This window comes from Salmo salar, chromosome ssa24 (genome assembly GCF_905237065.1).
Source record: "Salmo salar chromosome ssa24, Ssal_v3.1, whole genome shotgun sequence".
Lineage (NCBI taxonomy): Eukaryota > Metazoa > Chordata > Actinopteri > Salmoniformes > Salmonidae > Salmo > Salmo salar.
In genome coordinates this window covers 11,180,715-11,201,280 of record NC_059465.1, presented here as the reverse complement: position 1 = coordinate 11,201,280, position 20,566 = coordinate 11,180,715, and the positions used below count along the sequence as shown (strand labels likewise).

The 20,566-nt window shown below is 44.7% G+C and overlaps 1 protein-coding gene across 4 annotated transcripts in view; it reads left to right on the top strand.

Moving 5' to 3' along the window:
* tet3 (tet methylcytosine dioxygenase 3) overlaps nucleotides 1-20,566 on the top strand; it is a 64,773-nt gene that overhangs the window by 21,771 nt on the left and 22,436 nt on the right. Inside the window, exon 1 of one of the 4 annotated variants that reach the window (XM_014170940.2) lies at nucleotides 14,021-14,805. The exons of the other annotated variants lie outside the window; for them this stretch is intronic. The gene's annotated coding sequence lies outside the window, so the exon portion shown is untranslated. Of the gene's footprint in view, nucleotides 1-14,020; nucleotides 14,806-20,566 lie in introns of those variants that run through there. 4 annotated transcript variants of the gene reach the window in all.

The window sequence follows — 20,566 nt, the reverse complement described above, 5'->3', positions numbered from 1 at the left end:
AAAATCTAGTTTTCACTCTTTAATTCTCCAGTGTACACATATATATTTGTATATTGTATGTATATATATATATATATATATGTAGTTGAAGTCGGAAGTTTACATACACTTATGTTGGAGTCATTAAAAATCATTTTTTCAACCATTCCACAAATTTCTTGTTAACAAACTATAGTTTTGGCAAGTCGGTTAGGACATCTTCTTTGTGCATGACACAAATAATTTTTCCAACAATTGTTTACAGATTATTTGACTTATAATTCACTGTATCACAATTCCAGTGGGTCAGAAGTTTACATACACTAAGTTGACTGTGCCTATATCGACATAACCTGAAAGGGCCGCTCAGCAAGGAAGAAGCCACTGCTCCAAAACCGCCATAATAAAGCCAGACTTCGGTTTGCAACTGCACATGGGGACAAAGATCGTACTTCTTGGAGAAATGTCCTCTGGTCTGATGAAACAAAAATAAAACTGTTTGGTCATAATGACCATGGTTATGTTTGGAGGAAAAATGTTGACGCTTGCAAGCCGAAGAACACCATCCCAACCGTGAAGCACGGGGGTGGCAGCATCATGTTGTAGGGGTGCTTTGCTGCAGGAGGGTCTGGTGCACTTCACAAAATAGATGGCATCATGAGATAGGAAAAATATGTGGATATATTGAAGCAACATCTCAAGACATCAGTCAGGAAATTAAAGCTTGGACGCAAATGGGTCTTCCAAATGGACATTGACCCCAAGCATACCTCCAAAGTTGTGGCAAAATGGCTTAAGGACAACAAAGTCAAGGTATTGGAATGGCCATCACAAAGCCCTGACCTCAATCCCATAGAACATTTGTGGGCAGAACTGAAAAAGCGTGTGCGAGCATGGAGGCCTACAAACCTGACTCAGTTACACCAGCTCTGTCGGGAGGAATGGGCCAAAATTCACCCAACTTATTGTGGGAAGCTTGTGGAAGGCTACCCGAAACGTTTGACCCAAGTTAAACAATTTAAAGGCAATGCTACCAAATACTAATTGAGTGTATGTAAACTTCTGACCTACTGGGAACGTGATGAAATAAATAAAAGCTGAAATAAATCATTCTCTCTACTATTATTGTCACGCCCTGACATTTCACATTCTTAAAATAAAGTGGTGATCCTAACTGACCTAAGGTAGGGAATTTTTACTAGGATTAAATGTCAGGAATTGTGAAAAACTTGAGTATAAATGTATTTGGCTCAGGTGTATGTAAACTTCCGACTTCAACTGTACATATAATGTATACATTTGAAGTATACACTGCTATTTTCTAACATTTAGTTTCAGCTCTAGAAGGGTTACTGGTCTCTGTAGTAGCTCTTCAGGAAACACTAGAGCAACGTGAGAGGTTACAACAGACTGTGCTGGCGTGATTTCTCTTCATATGCACTTAATTCCTTTTCAATCATCAAACGTGCACTTGCACCATGCGCAAATACACGTAGACTGTTTACCGGAAAGGTAGATGGAGCAAAGACATGAATTAGTCATTGTGTTTCTGATTACAAATGGAAAGTACAGCGCTCGCAGGTTTGGTTGAACCGTTTTGTGTCCCAAATGACAACCTGCTCCTATGGGCCCTAGTCAAACACTAGCTATATAAGGAATAAGGTGCCATTTGGAACACAGCCATGTTGTGGAATCCCCACCCTCGATTAGATTAGAAAGGGTTAACCGTGACCTAGTTTATGTGGTAACAGTGAGTGGCAGATGACATCACTGTAATTTGAACTGTGATGAGATGGGTTGCATGTGTGTGTGTGTGTGTATGGGGGGGGGGTAGCAGTATCTGTAGGTGTAGTATTTACAGAAAGCGTGTGGTGTTCCAGGTTAGTTACATTCAGCGTCTTTTTTGTTGTTGTTGACCTGTCACTGAATACGGTTGCATGCACAAAATAATGTGAATACTGTGGATAGTCAGATTAATATAATAGTTCAATTAAAACATTTACATGCTTTGCAAAAAAAATTCAAATCAATTTCCCCAATAATCCTGTTTACATGGACATATCTGAAATCAGGCTACCTGATGGGACTGCAGAAAATCGCTCGATCAAAATTATCGTTCCACCACAGCGACCATGTTATTTTTGGGAAGCGTATTTGATTCGGAGTTCGGACATATAAAGTTTGTATGTGAAAACTACTTCTAAGACGCATACATTCAGTTGTTCTGAACTCACTTCATACATTCAGTTGTTCTGAACTCACTTCATACATTCAGTTGTTCTGAACTCACTTCATACATTCAGTTGTTCTGAACTCACTTCATACATTCAGTTGTTCTGAACTCACTTCATACATTCAGTTGTTCTGAACTCACTTCATTCGCGCAAAAGAGGGAGGCTCGCTCGGGCTGGGGCTAACACATGCGCAGATCAAATACACCCCTGGAACACCGATTTAAGTTGTTTACATGTCCTAATAATTCAAAAGATTGCTCAGAAAAGCAGGTGACTATTGCATTATCTGCCCACTGCCATGCACAGTTTAATGTTGAATTATTACTGTGCATGGAAACGTAGTCATGGTCCTGATGCCTGTTGCCAAATATCTACCTACTGTTTGTTGGATTGAGGAGGTGGGGTTTTCTAGTGCCCACGTGTAGAGGAATTGGACAGAAATGGAGCCGATTGTTTGAATGTGATTGACCAAGTGTCAGTGCTTCCCGTTATGAGTCTCAATGCACTTGGGTCCTATAGATGACAGCTCGCAGCGTCTTAAGAACGAAACTTGTCGAGCACAACGAACAATCATTCCTCATGGTTACGTTTCCATTGGTTACGTCAGATATTCTATAATTATTACTCAGAAATCATCAAACCGTTATGCAAACCACTTCAAATCAAGTGTCTGTCTCCCCGTATTACTCACCGACCAAGATGTGCAGGAAACATACTGAGCCCCAGTGGGATCCTGAATGACATTTTGATTCATGTTCTGTATTCACCCACTAATTCACCTCCCCTGATGCAGACTCCAGGGACCACTCAAATGTCAAGAAGGGATTGACTGTCATCAACAGCTCTCTTGTAATGTGTCTCTTTCTAATTAATGCTCTATAACAGACGCTCGTCCCAGTTCCCAGTCATGTTTCTTCCCCCTCACGGGTCCTGTCTGTGGGGCTGACTGAGTGCCCGTGGCTTGGCTTAAGTCCTGGCATGGATCACTGGCGGTGCCCTGTGTGGTTGAAGTGTTGTGGCTCTCGTCCGTGCCGGATGGCGTCTGGTTTCTCCTGGAGGACAGAATGGCTGAGCGGCCCGAGCACCGCTGCCTGCCACGGTTAATGAAAAATGAATGGAGGGAGGAGTAGGAGGCTGTTGTCTCATGTCTTAAATTCTCACCTCTCTGCTGGCTGCTCTCTCTCGGAGACTGGGAACCAGCTCTGTGTGTATAGTACTGTAATGAATCCAGCCAATCCACAGCCTTTCTCCGCCAAACCATGACTGCATGTCAGGATTTAGAAGTTATCCCTGTAGCTGTTTTTAGTTTTCATGATACAGTATTGGAGTTTGGTGTGAAAACACATGGATCCTGTCGGCTAAACTCTTAGGAAAAGAAATGCTTCCAAAAGGGTTCTTCAACTGTCCCCATAGGAGTACCTTTTTTGGTTCCAGGTGGAACACGTTTGGGTTTCAGGTAGAAATCTTTTGGGTTCCATGTTGAACCCTCTGTTGAAAGGGTTATACATGGAACTAAAAAAGGTTCTTCAAAAGGTTCTCTAATGGAGACAGCCGAAGAACCCTTTTAGGTTCTAGATAGCACCTTTTGTTTCTACGAGTGTAGGCTACAAACTTATAGGAGATACAGTATGGCCTCAAGTGGCTTGAAAGTGTTTGTTTACAACAAACGTCATGGTTATTGGATATGTAGGGTATGTAGTAGTTGATGTAAAGCACGACACAGAGCAAGGCAATTGGTGCTCTAGGTTCTCTGCAGCGCTACAGGCAAGGAGATCGCTGGACCTTTTAAAACGGGCTGCACTTGGCTTGAACATATGGGGAGCTAATGTTAGCAACACGCCGCCGTGCAGGGGCTGGGGAAGGTTCTCTCCCTATTCTTTCCCTTTAACCCCCTTTCTATATATTTCTCTCTCTAGCTCCCTCTCCCTCTCTAGCCCTCTCTCTCTCCCCTTCTCTTTATCTCTCCCCCCCTCTCTCGTCTCTCTCTCTATTTCGCTCACAGTGTAACCCTCCCCCTAGGTGTTATGTTGTTGCACCGTAGTTGTTTCATTCGCTAATATTTTCCCTCCCTGTACTGCTGGTCTGTCTGTCTGTCTGTCTGTCTGTCTGTCTGTCTGTCTGTCTGTCTGTCTGTCTGTCTGTCTGTCTGTCTGTCTGTCTGTCTGTCTGTCTGTCTGTCTGTCTGTCTGTCTGTCTGTCTGTCTGTCTGTCTGTCTGTCTGTCTGTCTGTCTGTCTGTCTGTCTGTCTGTCTGTCTGTCTGTCTTTGATGGATGGGTCGCAAGTCAGACTCCTCCCCAAAGTGTTCCAACTGAATGTTAGTACTGATTTAAACAGTATAACCTCATCGCACTTGTGACATCATCTGCTATCAATTCTACTGTCTTGTCAACTACAGTATGTAAGGGTATTATTTCCACTACTACTTTAAACCCTTTCACCCTTTCTTCCCCCCCTCTCTCCACCCTCTTCCCTCCACCCATTCCTTGCCTCCTCATATTTCCCTCTATTTTTCGTTCAGTCCCAAGTCTTTCCCACAAAGACCAGTCTTTCAAAAACACTATTCCTCCTTCACTTTCCTCCCCCTCTGCTGGTGCTGGAGTGTTTTTGGTGGCTCCGCCCTGGCCTCCCCCTCCCTTTTCCTTCCTCCTCTCCTCCTACCTCCCCTTCTCTTTGTGAGGAGTGGTGGAGTGGGGCAGGCAGGCAGGCAGACCTCTCCCTCCCAGCTGGGCTGTGTGTGTGTGCGTGCTGACTTGCACGTGCCATGTGTCAGGAAGGGCAGTCAGGAGCTATGACACGGTGGATACCCTACACTGCCACCCTACACTTCCCTGTTCCTCTCTGTCCCTCTCTGTCTATCTGTCTGTACCTCTCTGTCCCCCCTGTCTGTCCATATCTCTGTCCCTCTCTCTCTCTGTCCATCTGTCTGTCCCTGCCCAGAGCAGAGGAGGAGCTCACAGGTCAGGGACAACACAGAGGAGAGGACAGGTACAGAGTTAAAGAAAAAAAGAGAGAAAGAAAGAAGAAACGGATGGAGAAAGACAGAGAAATAGTAAAAACTTCTGGTTTCCATTAACCGGTATTAGCTGGCTTTTGGGCAATTTTTTTGTTTGTTTTGACAAGCAGATAAATAAAATTGCCGCTGGCCAATTGTCAGGGAGAAGAAGAAAGAAAAAATCGAATTGCGAAATAATATAGTTTTTTTCCCCTACTCATTGATGGACATACCAGTCGATGGAAATACATTTGACTGGTCATGCTTATCGGTCTATAGGTTAATTTTGCATAATCTTGTGGAATTGAATTCGTGGCGTGTAACGTATATTTGCTATGTATTTTATTTATCACACGTGTACGGCATACAGATACAGAGCCTTTGAGCAAAACATCTGTCAGACACCGCCAGAGCCACTGCTACAGCATCTCAAACAGCAAATACATAGTCAGCGGAAGGCAGGCTTCATCAGCGCGGCACACACCACTTTGCAATGAGCTGGAAGCAGTATGCATTTTGAAAACATATACTTAATTGTTTGAAACCTGAACATTTTTAGACATATTATGAGGCATGTCTTACCTTGCTACAAAATAGCCTAGCCAAAATCAGATCATATTTGTGGAGGCAATTATTTTTTATATCAACTTTCTTTCATTGTCCAGTAGCCCAAGGCACAATCCAAGTCATATTAGCAACCCATGCTACTTTTTGCCTATTAGATCTCACCTCTTTCTAAATTTCAAATTGATATTTACCTCTCTGTCACATGAAACCGCTCTCATGTGCCGTGCCCTTTTGACAACTGTGTTTTCCTGCTAATTGCATTATGGAACGAACATTCCCGCGTAGACTGCTGCCTTGTGTGCATTGTTGCGCTTATAATGCGAAGAAATAATAGTCTATCAACATTTTAAGCTAAAAGTTCTGATCTGTTGCATCTGACTCATTCCTTTTAACGTTTTTTGAAAATGTAGCCTAGTTGTATGAATTTGGGATCTATCGTCCCACAACTGTCCCAGAGTCGGTTTGGAATAGGCTTTTTCTTGACAAGCTGACCAATAGAATAGGTACACTTTTCTGCCATGGGTGATAGTAGATTGACATAGGCTAGTGATTCTGCTGTTCGCTACTCATCTTGTTGGTTGAGGAAAAGTAAATGTGGACAGTCATTCTAACATGTTCAAAGTGCCCATCAGAATTCGGTAAGAAGGGCGGCACATCCTTTCATCCACAATTTGCATGTTCTGTTAATATGAATTACCATCATCTAAATGTGATTCCTGTCATTCTGAGCACCGTGGGTGGACGTCCTAATCAGGTTACGCACCCAATGCATGTGGGTCCGGTAAATTTCTCAAATGTCCGGTAAATTAAAATGCTGCCTGTCAAATGTCTGGCGCCACACAACTGAAACCCTGTTAAAAAAACGTAACTGTTTTTTCTAAGAGTGTAGAGTGAGAGATAAAATAAGACAAAGGAAGGAAAAACAGAGAGAACGAGAGAACGAGTGAGCAGAAAGATAGATTCTCAGATATTTGTATTCTATGCTACACTTTCAGTTCCACTCACCATACCCAATGACCCTTGTTTACATTTGAGTCATTTAGCAGAAGCTCCTATCCAGAGCATACATTTTCATACTTTTTTTTCTTTCTTCATACTGGTCCACCGTGGGAATCGGACCCACAACCCTGGCGTTGCAGGCACCATTCTCCACTAACTGAGCCACTTGGGACCACCTTCAGTCATTTTATGCGTGTGAGTGAGAGCACAATCAATCAATCAATCAATCAAATGTATTTATAAAGCCCTTCTTACATCAGCTGATGTCACAAAGTGCTGTACAGAAACTCAGCCTAAAACCCTGAACAGCAAGCAATGCAGGTGTAGCAGCACAGTGGCTAGGAAAAACTCTCTAGAAAGGCCAGAACCTAGGAAGGATCCTAGAGAGGAACCAGGCTATGAGGGGTGGCCAGTCCTCTTCTGGCTGTGTTGGAGATTATAACAGAACATGGCCAAGATGTTCAAATGTTCATAGATGACCAGCAGGGTCAAATAATAATAATCACAGTAGTTGTCGAGGGTGCAACAGGGTGTTACACAAGCCAGCCAGCCTGTACTCCGCAGAGAGCCTTTGCGTTTGCTCCCCAGTTTGCGTGTGCTCCCCAGTTTGCGTGTGCTCCCCAGTTTGCGTGTTCTCCCCAGTTTGCGTGTGCTCCCCAGTTTGCGTGTTCTCCCCAGTTTGCGGGTTCTCCCCAGTTTGCGGGTTCTCCCCAGTTTGCGTGTTCTCCCCAGTTTGCGTGTTCTCCCCAGTTTACGTGTTCTCCCCAGTTTGCGGGTTCTCCCCAGTTTGCGTGTTCTCTCCAGTTTACGTGTTCTCCCCAGTTTGCGTGTGCTCTCCAGTTTACGTGTTCTCCCCAGTTTGCGTGTTCTCCCCAGTTTGCGTGTTCTCCCCAGTTTGCGTGTGCTCTCCAGTTTACGTGTTCTCCCCAGTTTGCGTGTTCTCCCCAGTTTGCGTGTTCTCCCCAGTTTGCGTGTGCTCCCCAGTTTGCGTGTGCTCCCCAGTTTGCGTGTTCTCTCCAGTTTGCGTGTTCTCCCCAGTTTGCGTGTTCTCCCCAGTTTGCGTGTGCTCCCCAGTTTGCGTGTTCTCTCCAGTTTGCGTGTGCTCTCCAGTTTGCGTGTTCTCCCCAGTTTGCGTGTTCTCCCCAGTTTGCGTGTGCTCTCCAGGCATAGCGCCTGTGTGTACCTCTGCCTGTGTGTGTGTCACTCTCTCCCCCCCCCTCTGTGTGTGTCACATGAAGTGTGTATCAGAACTGATGACCTTGATGGCATGAGGCTGGAAGGGAGTAGGGTGTGTAACGTGGGTCGGGGGATGGAGGGATGGGGTCAGGGACTGACAGGAAAACATTAAGTTGGGGGTTGGTCTCTGCTCTGTCAGGAACCTAGAGCAATGATCTAATTTGGGTGGCTGGACCGTCTAATCTATTGATGGTATTTGGCCTAGGCTATGTTACTCCTTAGAAGACTTGCACTGTACACTTCCTAGACCTCGCTGTTGTTTTAGAAGATGTGACATATGGTATGTTCTGACACAAGCCTCCCTACAAATAAGGTGAGAGGGTTGAGCGTGGTTGCATCAGCCACTAGACTTACATGCTGTCTTATATTTGCTGTTTCCTCAACACTGAGAGCTGGTTTCCTCTGTACCCTGTAGAAATAAATGATACATTCTGTTTGTCATGTATAATCTTTTTCATCTTCGAGTTTCACCCACCACCTGTGCCTTCTTGATACAGTAAACGCGTACATGTGTTGATTTGTGTGTGAGGGGGTGTGTGTTTTCTTTGTCAGTGTGTGTGGGTGATTGTTTGAAGGAAAAGATGAGTCAGTCCGTCTTAGTCATGGTAGAAAGAGGTGAACACAACACACGGCCCCAGCTGCACTCACTCTATTCTGTCATCACTCCTACAAGGCCAATACAATGCTTTGTGAGAGAGAGAGAGAGAGAGAGAAAGAGAGAGAGAGAGAGAGGACTTGAGATGTGGAATCACATCTACTGATAAATCTGAGAACTAGTCAGATAATTATTTCATTTCTGTTACCACATACCACGCACCTCATGCTCAAATAGAGTACTCCTACTGTAAGTGTTGAATTGCCCTTCTGTTTTTTTAAAAATCATCACTTTCTCCTTCTTTAGGCCCCCTCATTAAACCAGCACTGTCTTGTTATTATTCACTAGTACATCAGCTGACCACTTGTTGCTATGGAGCGACCCACTGACCACAGACGTCAGTTCAACGACTAGTTTTGATTTACATTTGGTTGAGTTGTCAACTAATGTGAATTCAACGTAAAATCAACAAAACATTTCACCATGTCATTGGATTTAGCTAAAGTTGGGTGAAAAAAAATACTAAATTCCCTTACACTGATGACTTTTTCCATATCCAATTATTTTTCCACGTTGATTCAACATCATCACATTATATTTTATGGTTGAAATGACGTGGAAACAATGTTTATTCGACCAGTTTTTGCAGAGTGGGTACCCTGCAGTGTTTCGAGTGCAGAGTGCTGCTCACTTTGCTAATTTCCACTCTTAAAGGGAGTGCTCCTAATCTCAGTTTGGTACCTGTATAAAAGACACCTGTCCACAGAAGCAATCAATCAATCAGATTCCAAACTCTCCACCATAGCCAAGACCAAAGAGCTCTCCAAGGATGTCAGGGACAAGATTGTAGACCTACACAAGGCTGGAATGGGCTACAAGACCATCGCCAAGCAGCTTGGTGAGAAGGTGACAACAGTTGGTGCGATTATTCGCAAATGGAAGAAACACAAAAGAACTGTCAATCTCCCTCAGCCTGGGGCTCCATGCAAGATCTCACCTCGTGGAGTTGCAATGATCATGAGAACGGTGAGGAATCAGCCCAGAACTACACGGGAGGATCTCGTCAATGATCTCAAGGCAGCTGGGACCATAGTCACCAATAAAACAATTGGTAACACACTATGCTGTGAAGGACTGAAATCCTGCAGCGCCCGCTAGGTCCCCCTGCTCAAGAAAGCACATATACATGCCCGTCTGAAGTTTGTCAGTGAACATCTGAATGATTCAGAGGACAACTGGTGAAAGTGTTGGGGTCAGATGAAACCAAAATGGAGCTCTTTGGCATCAACTCAACTCGCCGTGTTTGGAGGAGGAGGAATGCTGCCTATGACCCCAAGAACACCATCCCCACCGTCAAACATGGAGGTGGAAACATTATGCTTTGGTGGTGTTTTTCTGCTAAGGGGACAGGACAACTTCACCGCATCAAAGGGACGCTGGACGGGGCCATGTACCGTCAATTCTTGGGTGAGAACCTCCTTCCCTCAGCCAGGGCATTGAAAATGGGTCATGGATGGGTATTCTAGCATGACAATGACCCAAAACACACGGCCAAGGCAATAAAGGAGTGGCTCAAGAAGAAGCACATTAAGGTCCTGGAGTGGCCTAGCCAGTCTCCAGACCTTAATCCCATAGAAAATCTGTGGAGGGAGCTGAAGGTTCGAGTTGCCAAACGTCAGCCTCGAAACCTTAATGACTTGGAGTAGATCTGCAAAGAGGAGTGGGACAAAATCCCTCCTGAGATGTGTGCAAACCTGGTGGCCAACTATAAGAAACGTCTGACCTCTGTGATTGCCAACAAAGGTTTTGCCACCAAGTACTAAGTCATGTTTTGCAGATGGGTCAAATACTTATTTCCCTCATTACAATGCAAATCATTTTATACAATTTTTGACATGCGTTTTTCTGGATTTTTTTGTTGTTATTCTTTTTCTCACTGTTCAAGTAAACCTACCGTTAAAATTATAGACTGATCATTTCTTTGTCAGGGGGCAAACGTACAAAATCAGCAGGGGATCAAATACTTTTTTCCCTCACTGTATGTCTGTCAGGGCTTTGGCAGTACTTCAATTGTGACTGTCTGTGGCGGTTTGGGTCTAGGGAACACAAGGTAGTCAGGGGTCTGCCTGAAGGAGTTCAAAGTACACATGACAGTTGTGTCTGCAGGTGGTTGAGACATAGGGAACGTTCTCTCTGGTGTATTGTTGAGATCACAGAACAATAGTTTCTGCCATTTGGGAGTAAAATAGACTCCTTTTGTTTTGATGAGTCTGATGGAACATATGGTTAAAATAAATGGCTAATGTGTGTATAGATTTATATCATCGTGGGTAGATTTAAGTTAAAATAATTTTTCACTTTTAACTTTGACAAGAGTGGTTGTTAGTTTATCCCGTCCTATACATAAAAGGCCAGTTTACCAGGCACAGATTAAGCCTAGTCCTGGACTAGAAACAAGCTCAATGGGAGATTTTACATAAAATTCTTTTAGTGTCCTGGACTAGAAACAAACTCAATGGGAGATTTTACATAAAATTATTTTAGTGTCCAGGACTAGAAACAAACACAATGGGAGATTTTACATAAAATTATTTTAGTGTCCAGGACTAGAAACAAACACAATGGGAGATTTTACATTCAATTATTTTAGTGTCCAGGACTAGAAACAAACTCAATGGGAGATTTTACATTAAATTATTTTAGTGTCCTGGACTAGAAACAAACTCAATGGGAGATTTTACATTCAATTATTTTAGTGTCCAGGACTAGAAACAAACACAATGGGAGATTTTACATACAATTATTTTAGTGTCCAGGACTAGGCTTAATCTGTGTCCGGTAAACTGGCCCTTTATGAGTCCACACATGGACAGGCCCGTCAACTTTGGTGTGGCACTGACGTACTGAGGTGAAGAATACAAGGGCTTATAGGGCTCGTTAGGGAGGTGGTGGTCTTGACACACTAGATAAGTGAGTCTGTTGTCTGAGCTGTGATGGCTGCTGGTCTGCTCATCCCAGGTGGTGTATCACAGAACCGTTAACATAATATAGCTTTTTTCTGGGAAGATATTATTTGTATGAAAATCGACTATTTTAGCTTCAAAAAATGTGAGAGAAAATGTATAAAGAAAAAAACAGTATAGTTCTGACAAGAGTATTGAAGTGTAGTCTGCTGCTAGCAGAAAGCATCTATATATTGGCCAGTGGAGGCTTCTGAGGGGAGGACGGCTCATAATAATGGCTGGAACGGAGTAAATGGAATGGCATCAAACACATGGAAACAATGTGTTTGATGTATTTGATACCATTCCGCTTCTACTGCTCCAGCCGTTACCACCAGCCCGTCTTCCCCAATTAAGGTGCCGCCAACCTCCTGTGATTGGCCCGCTAGTTGCTTAAAAGCATTTGGATTATCCTACGCTGTTTGAACTGTCTATATGACAAGGCCAGAACAGCCTTTTAGAAATCGGTTGGGGCTAATCCAATTCATATCGGGAATTCATATTCATGTCGTATTCAGGTTCTTAAAACAGGGGTGGGGGTTTGCTTCTTTCTTTGTTGTACATGCACTCTCTTGTTGGCGTTGAGCAGATGAGTGTGTTACGCTGAACGGAGACGGTTAAGTTTGCTCTAAGAGCGAGAAATGCCGTGTCACTGCACTGCGGGAGAGAGCGAGCGCTAGTCAGGAGGGTGAATGAATGAGAGTGGTGTGTGTGTGTGTGTGTATTGGGGTAAGGGGGGGGGGGTCTACACACGGTGTCATATGAGACTTAAGTCCAGCCTGTGCGAGGCGGGGCAGCCGGGCGGGTTCTGATGATGTAACAGTTATGTCATAACTACATGCTTTCACTAGCTCTCTCGCTCACCCCTCTCGCTCTCTCTCTCTCGCTCTCTCTCTCTCATTGGTGCTTCCTGGACATGTGACACAACACACTTCCCTTTACTACTAGGCAGCAGCTTGGGTTGTGCCGTGTTTGTCTTTGGGTTACGCGTGCGCACGTGCGGTGTGTGTGAATGCCAGGCAGCGCTGGTGGAGGACTGTGTGAGTCACAGGGCCAGACAACGAAAGCCTCCGACAGGGTTGGAGTGACACTGTCTGCCATGAACCTGGAGCGATGGAAAGGAATGGGCAGAAACCAAACACGAGAGAGAAAGTGTGAGCGGAAAAAGAGAGAGTGAAAGAGAGATAGAGGGAGAGGTTACTCCAATAAATCCAGCCAATGCGCAGTGTCCACATGCTCATTCATAATAATAAAACAATACTGTGCAGGAGCTGACAAGGATCTCATCTGCATGGAGGAGAGACGAGACGTCGGCCATGTTTTTCCCCCCTTCTTCTTTGATAAATCTGATTCCAGATAGAGGAGGGGACAGAGAGAAGAGAAGGAGCAGAGAAGGGCGGTCAGAGGGGTAGCATGTGGAGTAAGCTAGCGATGGTGGTGCTAAAGCTGAAGCAATGGTGAGGGGATAACGTTGGGAGAACATTGGCGGGACAGAGTGACCGGCCGGCCGGATGGTAGGAGAGGGAAAGCAGGCACGCCATGGAGAAGGAGAGACAGCGGAATCATTTCTGTCCTCTTAGACGTCGGTGCAAATGATGTTGCCGTTTGTCGACGTCTCTAGTAGCACCATGCCGCTGCGGACGGTCTCTGTCAAGCGACAAGCCGCTCCATCGCTGCTCCTCTGCTCCCTCGTCCTTCTCTTGCTAGAGCCGAAGTCACATGAATAAGACAACTTACTAGGTTGTTATGTGTGTGTGTGTGAATGTTGCATTTCTGTAGCTCAACATCTCTCCTTACTCTCCCCTCGATGTTCCTCTCGTCTCTACTGTCCCTCTGGCTTCCTTTATCCCTGTGGTCTGTATGTTACCAGACTGCCATCGACTGCTGCTTGTCCAGTTCCCCAGACTCCAGTCCTGTAGTCTTTATCCCCCTCTCTCAATCACATTCAATCCATTTTCTCCCTCTTTCGCGTATGTATTAATCAGGAGATTATAGGCTTTAGAAACGATTGAGTGTGAAACGTATTGGCACCTTAAAAAGTCCTCTCAAGCCATCGCTATCCTCTGGTATGCGGGAGACTCGCTATGCTTCGTCTCGCCTTTACAAGTCCTAGGCTGCTCTTCTTCCCCCGGCATCACCTCGCATTGAGCGACACATCAGCGGCCGGGGAAGGTAACAGACCTGTAAAGAAGTAGCTACTATTAACATTTCTGTGGTAGACGACAGAGAAACGATCAGAGAGATCGTCAGCGGCTTTGCAACGACCAACGGACTATGACAGAAACAGAAAGATAGACGTACAGCTTGTCTCGCAGGAGAAAGTCTGAGTCTGAATCGGTCGAATTCAAACCACATATATATATATATATATGGACATTTTAATGTTGTTGTTTTTTTTCTTCATTTTCTTGTTGATGTTCCAGCAAGTGCTGCTGAGATTGGCGTTCGCCTGCATCTAGTGGTTTCCACCGCGTCCACATGCTCAAGAACCGCTCCACTCTTAGATAACCCAAATGACTAGACATGACTAGATACACTAAAACACATAACATAATGTTATCCGAAACACACTGTTATGTATTCACGGTGTTCCTATTCAATAAGGGATTGTGCTGGTGGAGAGAGAGAGGGAGCTTTGCCTGGTAACAGCTCTCGCTCTGCTGCAATGTGTTGCTGTTTCTAGCGCTGCCGCTAGCGTCCATCCCCGAGCTCTCGCTTTCTCTCTCTGCTCACTGCACACTCCTCCATTCCCTCGTACGTGCCCACTGTGCCTCAGATAATGGCCTCTCGCTCTGCACACACAGAAGAGAGAGGGGGAGGGAGAGTGAGCGAGAGAGAGAGAGAGAGAGAGAGAGAGAGAGGCGAAGGTGGGGGCTGCAAGTAGAACCAGACTGTGAGTGTAAGAGAAAGAAAAAGGATATTGAAAAGGGAAGGGAGGAGCAGAGAGAGGTAATGAGAAAGGAAAAAGGAGAAAACAGAAAGTGACGGCTGTAAGAAGAGACAGAGAGCGGGCGTGCGTTCCATGGGGGGAGGTGTGTGCGTGTGTGTGTGTGCGTGCGCGTCGGTGCTTGTGTGCCGCAACAACAAAAAAAAGCCTCCACCAGATTGCTAGTGGCTCCCCTCATAGCACCACTATTGCATGCTCCCCTCCTCTCCCTGCTGTGTCTCTCCACTTCCACTGGCAGGACGTCTAGACCCATGTAAGTACTGAAGCTGTGTGGGGCTCTCTACTCTTTTCTGGGTTTTATTCTCATGGTTCCTCCTTCATGTTTTCTCGACGACAGACACGGCAGGAAAGGAAAGCCAGGGGAGGGGGGGATAGAAGGAAGGAGAGAGGGAGGGTGTCGTGTGTCTAACTGTTTGGATTTATGTCTACTCCCAAGCTTTATGCCCCCCCCCACCCCCTTTGTCTCTCCACCCTCCTTCCTTTTTGACTTTGTGCTGTCAACCTTGAAGGCATCTGTTCTGGTCTGGTGGAGGTGGGGACGTGAGGTGGGGACAAACGTGTAGTGGTCCAGTTGTAGGATAGACCAGCTTGACTGTTTAGCCGGCAACGTACAGCCTGTGTGTCGTTTAAAGGGACTAGTCTCAGAGTTTAGGGTGTCTAACAGGTCAGGCAGTCTCTTCTGGTTGGGCGTGTTGATGTTTTCGATTGGAAGCTTTGTGCGGTGCGTGCCGTGTGTGTGTGTCCTGGCAGGAAAGAGTAAGCTCTCACACGGCGTCAATAGTTGTCCGAGCACGTGGTCTGCTCTGTCAGAAGCACCGTGGTAGGTGCCCGCAGGTGTAAGCGTGCCGCGGTGTGTATAACACAGTGTGCATGAAGAGAGAGAAGGTATTTGTGACAGTCTCATTTGGCTAAATACATCTGTGAAGTCCCAGTTGACCGGGTATGAGAACTGTCATTATGATCGTGTTGTTAAAGTGTTTGGGTTTAAGCCGGGCGTGTGGAACCGGCGATTCAATTGGTGTTGTACGTGTTAGAGAGAGTTAGAGGAAGTGTGTCAGTTTATTGACTGTGAGAAACAGAGATGAACAACAACAATGTGACTGGTTGGGGGGGTTGTTGGGTTGTACAGTTTTGTGACCACGGTGTTCCAATATATTGCAACTCTCTTACTCATTCTGTGTCGTCCCCCCCCCCAATCCACTAAGCTCAGTCTGATGATCAGTTTGTTATGGGGCAACGTGCATGGAGGCCTCTCACGTATCGCCGGCCGGCTGTTCACCCCCCCCCAGGGACCCCCACCAGACACCCGGCACAGAAGGTGAATTCAAAGGGCCTGAGCAAGCGGCCCGTCCAATAATTAGACACTTCAAAAGCCTCATTTCAATATATTTAAATTACGGGAAGCAGGGTGTCTGGTCCACTTCAGCTGTCAACCAACTGTAGGAGCTACAAACGAGAGCTGTGTTCTCACTGTGAATATAGATGTGATGAAGTCTGCATTATACACAGACCTGTTGGATCATAACTCAAAACAACAAACCAGCCTAGTTCCTCTTCTAGGTATAGGCAGTCTTTTGACATGGTGTAGTCTACCTTTATGTGTATCTGTCTGTGCTGTAAACGGTGTGTGCGCAATGGCGGTGTAGTTATACAGTATGCACGTGTGTACAACATAGTGTACGGATATGATTATGACTGTGTGCAATCCTCATGGAGCTCAGTCTGTCTGAGCTCACAGGACTTCAAGCGTTATCAACGTGTGTCTGTCTGGGGCATAGAGCAGGGCTTGCCTTTCACCTGCTATAGCCTCAATGCCACTAAACTCCCTGTTCTGACATGTCCGCAGTGCCATGTTGAAGACTTCCTTATTTAGTTTAGGCTATTGTAGAATAGGACTTGAAGATGTTTCTGAGGAAAAGTCAAAATATGATGTGTGTTATTTGGTTATTTGGATACTCAGTGTGTCATGGATTTGTGTCTCGGTGTAGAAGTGGTTGAACTTACAGTCGTGGCCAAAAGTTTTGAGAATGACACAAATATTAATTTCCACAAAGTTTGCTGCTTCAGTGTCTTTAGATATTTTTGTCAGATGTTACTATGGAATATTGAAGTATAATTACAAGCATTTCATAAGTGTCAAAGGCTTTTATTGACAATTACATGAAGTTGATGCAAAGAGTCAATATTTGCAGTGTTGACCCTTCTTTTTCAAGACCTCTGCAATCCGCCCTGGCATGCTGTCAGTTAACTTCTGGGCCACATCCTGACTGATGGCATCCCATTCTTGCATAATCAATGCTTGGAGTTTGTCAGAATTTGTGGGTTTTGTTTGTCCACCCGCCTCTTGGGGATTGACCACAAGTTCTCAATGGGATTAAGGTCTGGGGAGTTTCCTGGCCATGGACCCAAAATATTGATGTTTTGTTCCCCGAGCCACTTAGTTATCTCTTTTGCCTTATGGCAAGGTGCTCCATCATGCTGGATTAGGCATTGTTCATCACCAAACTGTTCCTGGATGGTTGGGAGAAGTTGCTCTCGGAGGATGTGTTGGTACCATTCTTTATTCATGGCTGTGTTTTTAGGCAAAATTGTGAGTGAGCCCACTCCCTTGGCTGAGAAGCAACTCCACACATGAATGGTCTCAGGATGCTTTACTGTTGGCATGACACAGGACTGATGGTAACGCTCACCTTGTCTTCTCCGGACAAGGTTTTTTCCGGATGCCCCAAACAATCGGAAAGGGGATTTATCAGAGAAAATGACTTTACCCCAGTCCTCAGCAGTCCAATCCCTGTACCTTTTGCAGAATATCAGTCTGTCCCTGATGTTTTTCCTGGAGAGAAGTGGCTTCTTTGCTGCCCTTCTTGACACCAGGCCATCCTCCAAAAGTCTTCGCCTAACTGTGCATGAAGATGCACTCACACCTGCCTGCTGCCATTCCTGAGCAAGCTCTACTGGTGGTGCCCCGATCCCGCAGCTGAATCAACTTTAGAAAACGGTCCTGGTGCTTTCTGGACTTTCTTGGGCGCCCTGAAGCCTTCTTCACAACAATTGAACCGCTCTCCTTGAAGTTCTTGATGATCCAATAAATGGTTGGTTTATGTGCAATCTTACTGGCAGCAATATCCTTGCCTGTGAAGCCCTTTTTGTGCAAAGCAATGATGACGGCACATGTTTCCTTGCAGGTAACCATGTTTGAGAGAGGATGAACAATGATTCCAAGCACCACCCTCCTTTTGAAGCTTCCAGTCTGTTATTCGAACTCAGTCAGCATGACAGAGTGATCACCAGCCTTGTCCTCGTCAACACTCACACCTGTGTTAACAAGAGAATCACTGACATGATGTCAGCTGGTCCTTTTGTGGCAGGGCTGAAATGCAGTGGAAATATTTTGGGGGGGGGGATTCAGTTCATTTGCATGGCAAAGAGGGACATTGCAATTCATCTGATCACTCTTCATAACATTCTGGAGTATATGCAAATTGCCATCATACAAACTGAGGCAGCAGACTTGGTGAAAATTAATATTTGTGTCATTCTCTAAACTTTTGGCCACGACTGTACACTAAATTTCAAAAGTTTGGGGTCACTTAAATGTCCTTGTATTTGAAAGCAAAACGCATTATTTGTCCATTAAAATAACCTCAAATTGATCAGAAATACAATGTAGACATTGTTAGTTGTAAATGACTATTGTAGCTGGAAACGGCAGATTTTTTATGAGATATCTACGTACATAGGCGTACAGAGGCCCATTATCAGCAACCATCACTCCTGTGTTCCAATGGCACGTTGTGTTAGCTAATCCAAGTTTATCATTTTAAAAGGCTAATTGATCATTGGAAAATACTTTTGCAATTATGTTAGCATAGCTGAAAACTGTTGTTCTGATTAAAGAATAATTAAAACTGGCCTTCTTTTGACTAGGTGAATATCTGGAGCATCAGCATTTGTGAGTTCGATTACAGGCTCAAAATGGCCAGAAACAAAGAACTTTCTTCTGAAACTCATCAGTCTATTCTTGTTCTGAGAAATTAAGGCTATTCCATGCGGGAAATTGCCAAGAAACTGAAGATCTCGTACAACGCTGTGTACTACTCCCTTCACAGAACAGCGCCAACTGGCTCTAACCAGAATAGAAAGAGGAGTGGGAGGCCCGCACAACTGAGCAAGAAGACAAGTGTCTAGTTTGAGAAACAAATGCCAACAGTGAAGAGGCGACTCTGGGATGCATGCCTTCTAGGTAGAGTTACAAAAGAAAAGCCATATCTCAGACTGGCCAATAAAAAGAAAAGATTACGATGGGCAAAAGAACACAGACACTGGACAGAGGAACTCTGCCTAGAAGGCCAGGATCCCGGAGTCGCCTCTTCACTGTTGACGTTGAGACTGGTGTTTTGCGGGTACTATTTAATGAAGCTGCCAGTTGAGGACTTGTGAGGCGTCTGTTTCTCAAACTAGACACTCTAATGTACTTGTCTTCTTGCTCAGTTGTGCACCAGGCTTCCTACTCCTCTTTCTATTCTGGTAAGCCGAGTTTGTGCTGTTCTGTGAAGGGAGTAGTACACAGCGTTGTACGAGATTGTACGAGATCTTCAGTTTCTTGGCAATTTCTCTGATGGAATAGCCTTCATTTCTCAGAACAAGAATATACTGACGAGTTCCAGAAGAAAGTTCTTTGTTTCTGGTCATTTTGAGCCTGTAATCAAACCCACAAATGCTGATGCTCCAGATACTCACCTAGTCTAAAGAAGGCCAGTTTGAATGATTCTTTAATCAGAACAACAGTTTTCAGCTGTGCTAACATAATTGCAAAATGGTTTTCTAATGATCAATTAGGCTTTTAAAATGATAAACTTGGATTAGCTAACACAACGTGCCATTGGAACACAGGAGTGATGGTTGCTGATAATGGGCCTATGTAGATATTCCATTAAAAATCAGCCGTTTCCAGCTACAAGAGTCATTTACAACTTTAACAATGTCTACACTGTATTTCCGATCAATTTGGTGTTATTTTAATGGACAATTTTTTTTGTTGCTTTTCTTTCAAAAACAAGGAAATTGCTAAGTGACCCCAAACTTTTGAACGGTAGTGTATATTCATTACCCGTACTCTGTGTTTGTACTTGGATTATCTTTGTTTGCTATGCCTCCTCAAACACAGTAGATCATAATGAATTGTCTTCAGACCTGTGTTCTCTCTGTTTTATACACACCACTGACAGACAGTGTCATATTACTCTAAAGAGGAAGTAGCATGAGACTGCGTAGAATAGATCACCTTCCCTGTTTGTATGTCTGATGCTTGTCAATTTGTAAACAGTTTGTAGACACACAGAAAATGTGGACACAGTTTTACTCATAGGAAACAACTCATCTTAGTATGGGCTCCATTTTGACAAAGCAAAACAGCAGACCCAGTCCTTCCGATACTTGTATGATGTCCATTTAAGGGGTGCCACTGCAGATACATGATTCAAGCACAGATCGGTTGCATTTCCAACTTGTTTTGAAATCAGTGTCGTGTTGAGAAGGCTGTTTGAAGCAATATAGTGTGTTTTGACAACAGCGCTGCTTTTAGTTTTCCCCTCCAAAACCAGGAGCCAGGAGACCAGATTCTCCCCTATAGTCTGTCACCTTGCAGCCTTCATTCTGCAGGTCCAGTAAACAGTGATGTCATCACAGCTAATGTATTGGATGAGCAGCTTCAACAATCAGATGAGATCATCGTGCTCTATCTCTAATGGACTCTAATGGAAGTGAGAGTCATGCAAGGCTCTACTATCATCTTACGAAGCACACTTGTGAAATGGCATCAGGAATGTCACCGTAGACTATCAATGCACATGATTTGGTATTATAAACTGGGTGGCTGGAGCCCTGAATGCTGATTGTCTGTGGTATATCAGACCGTATACCACGGGTATCAAATCAAATCAAAGTTTATTTGTCACGTGCGCCGAATACAACATTTCACCTTACAGTGAAATGCTTACTTACAGGCCCTTAGC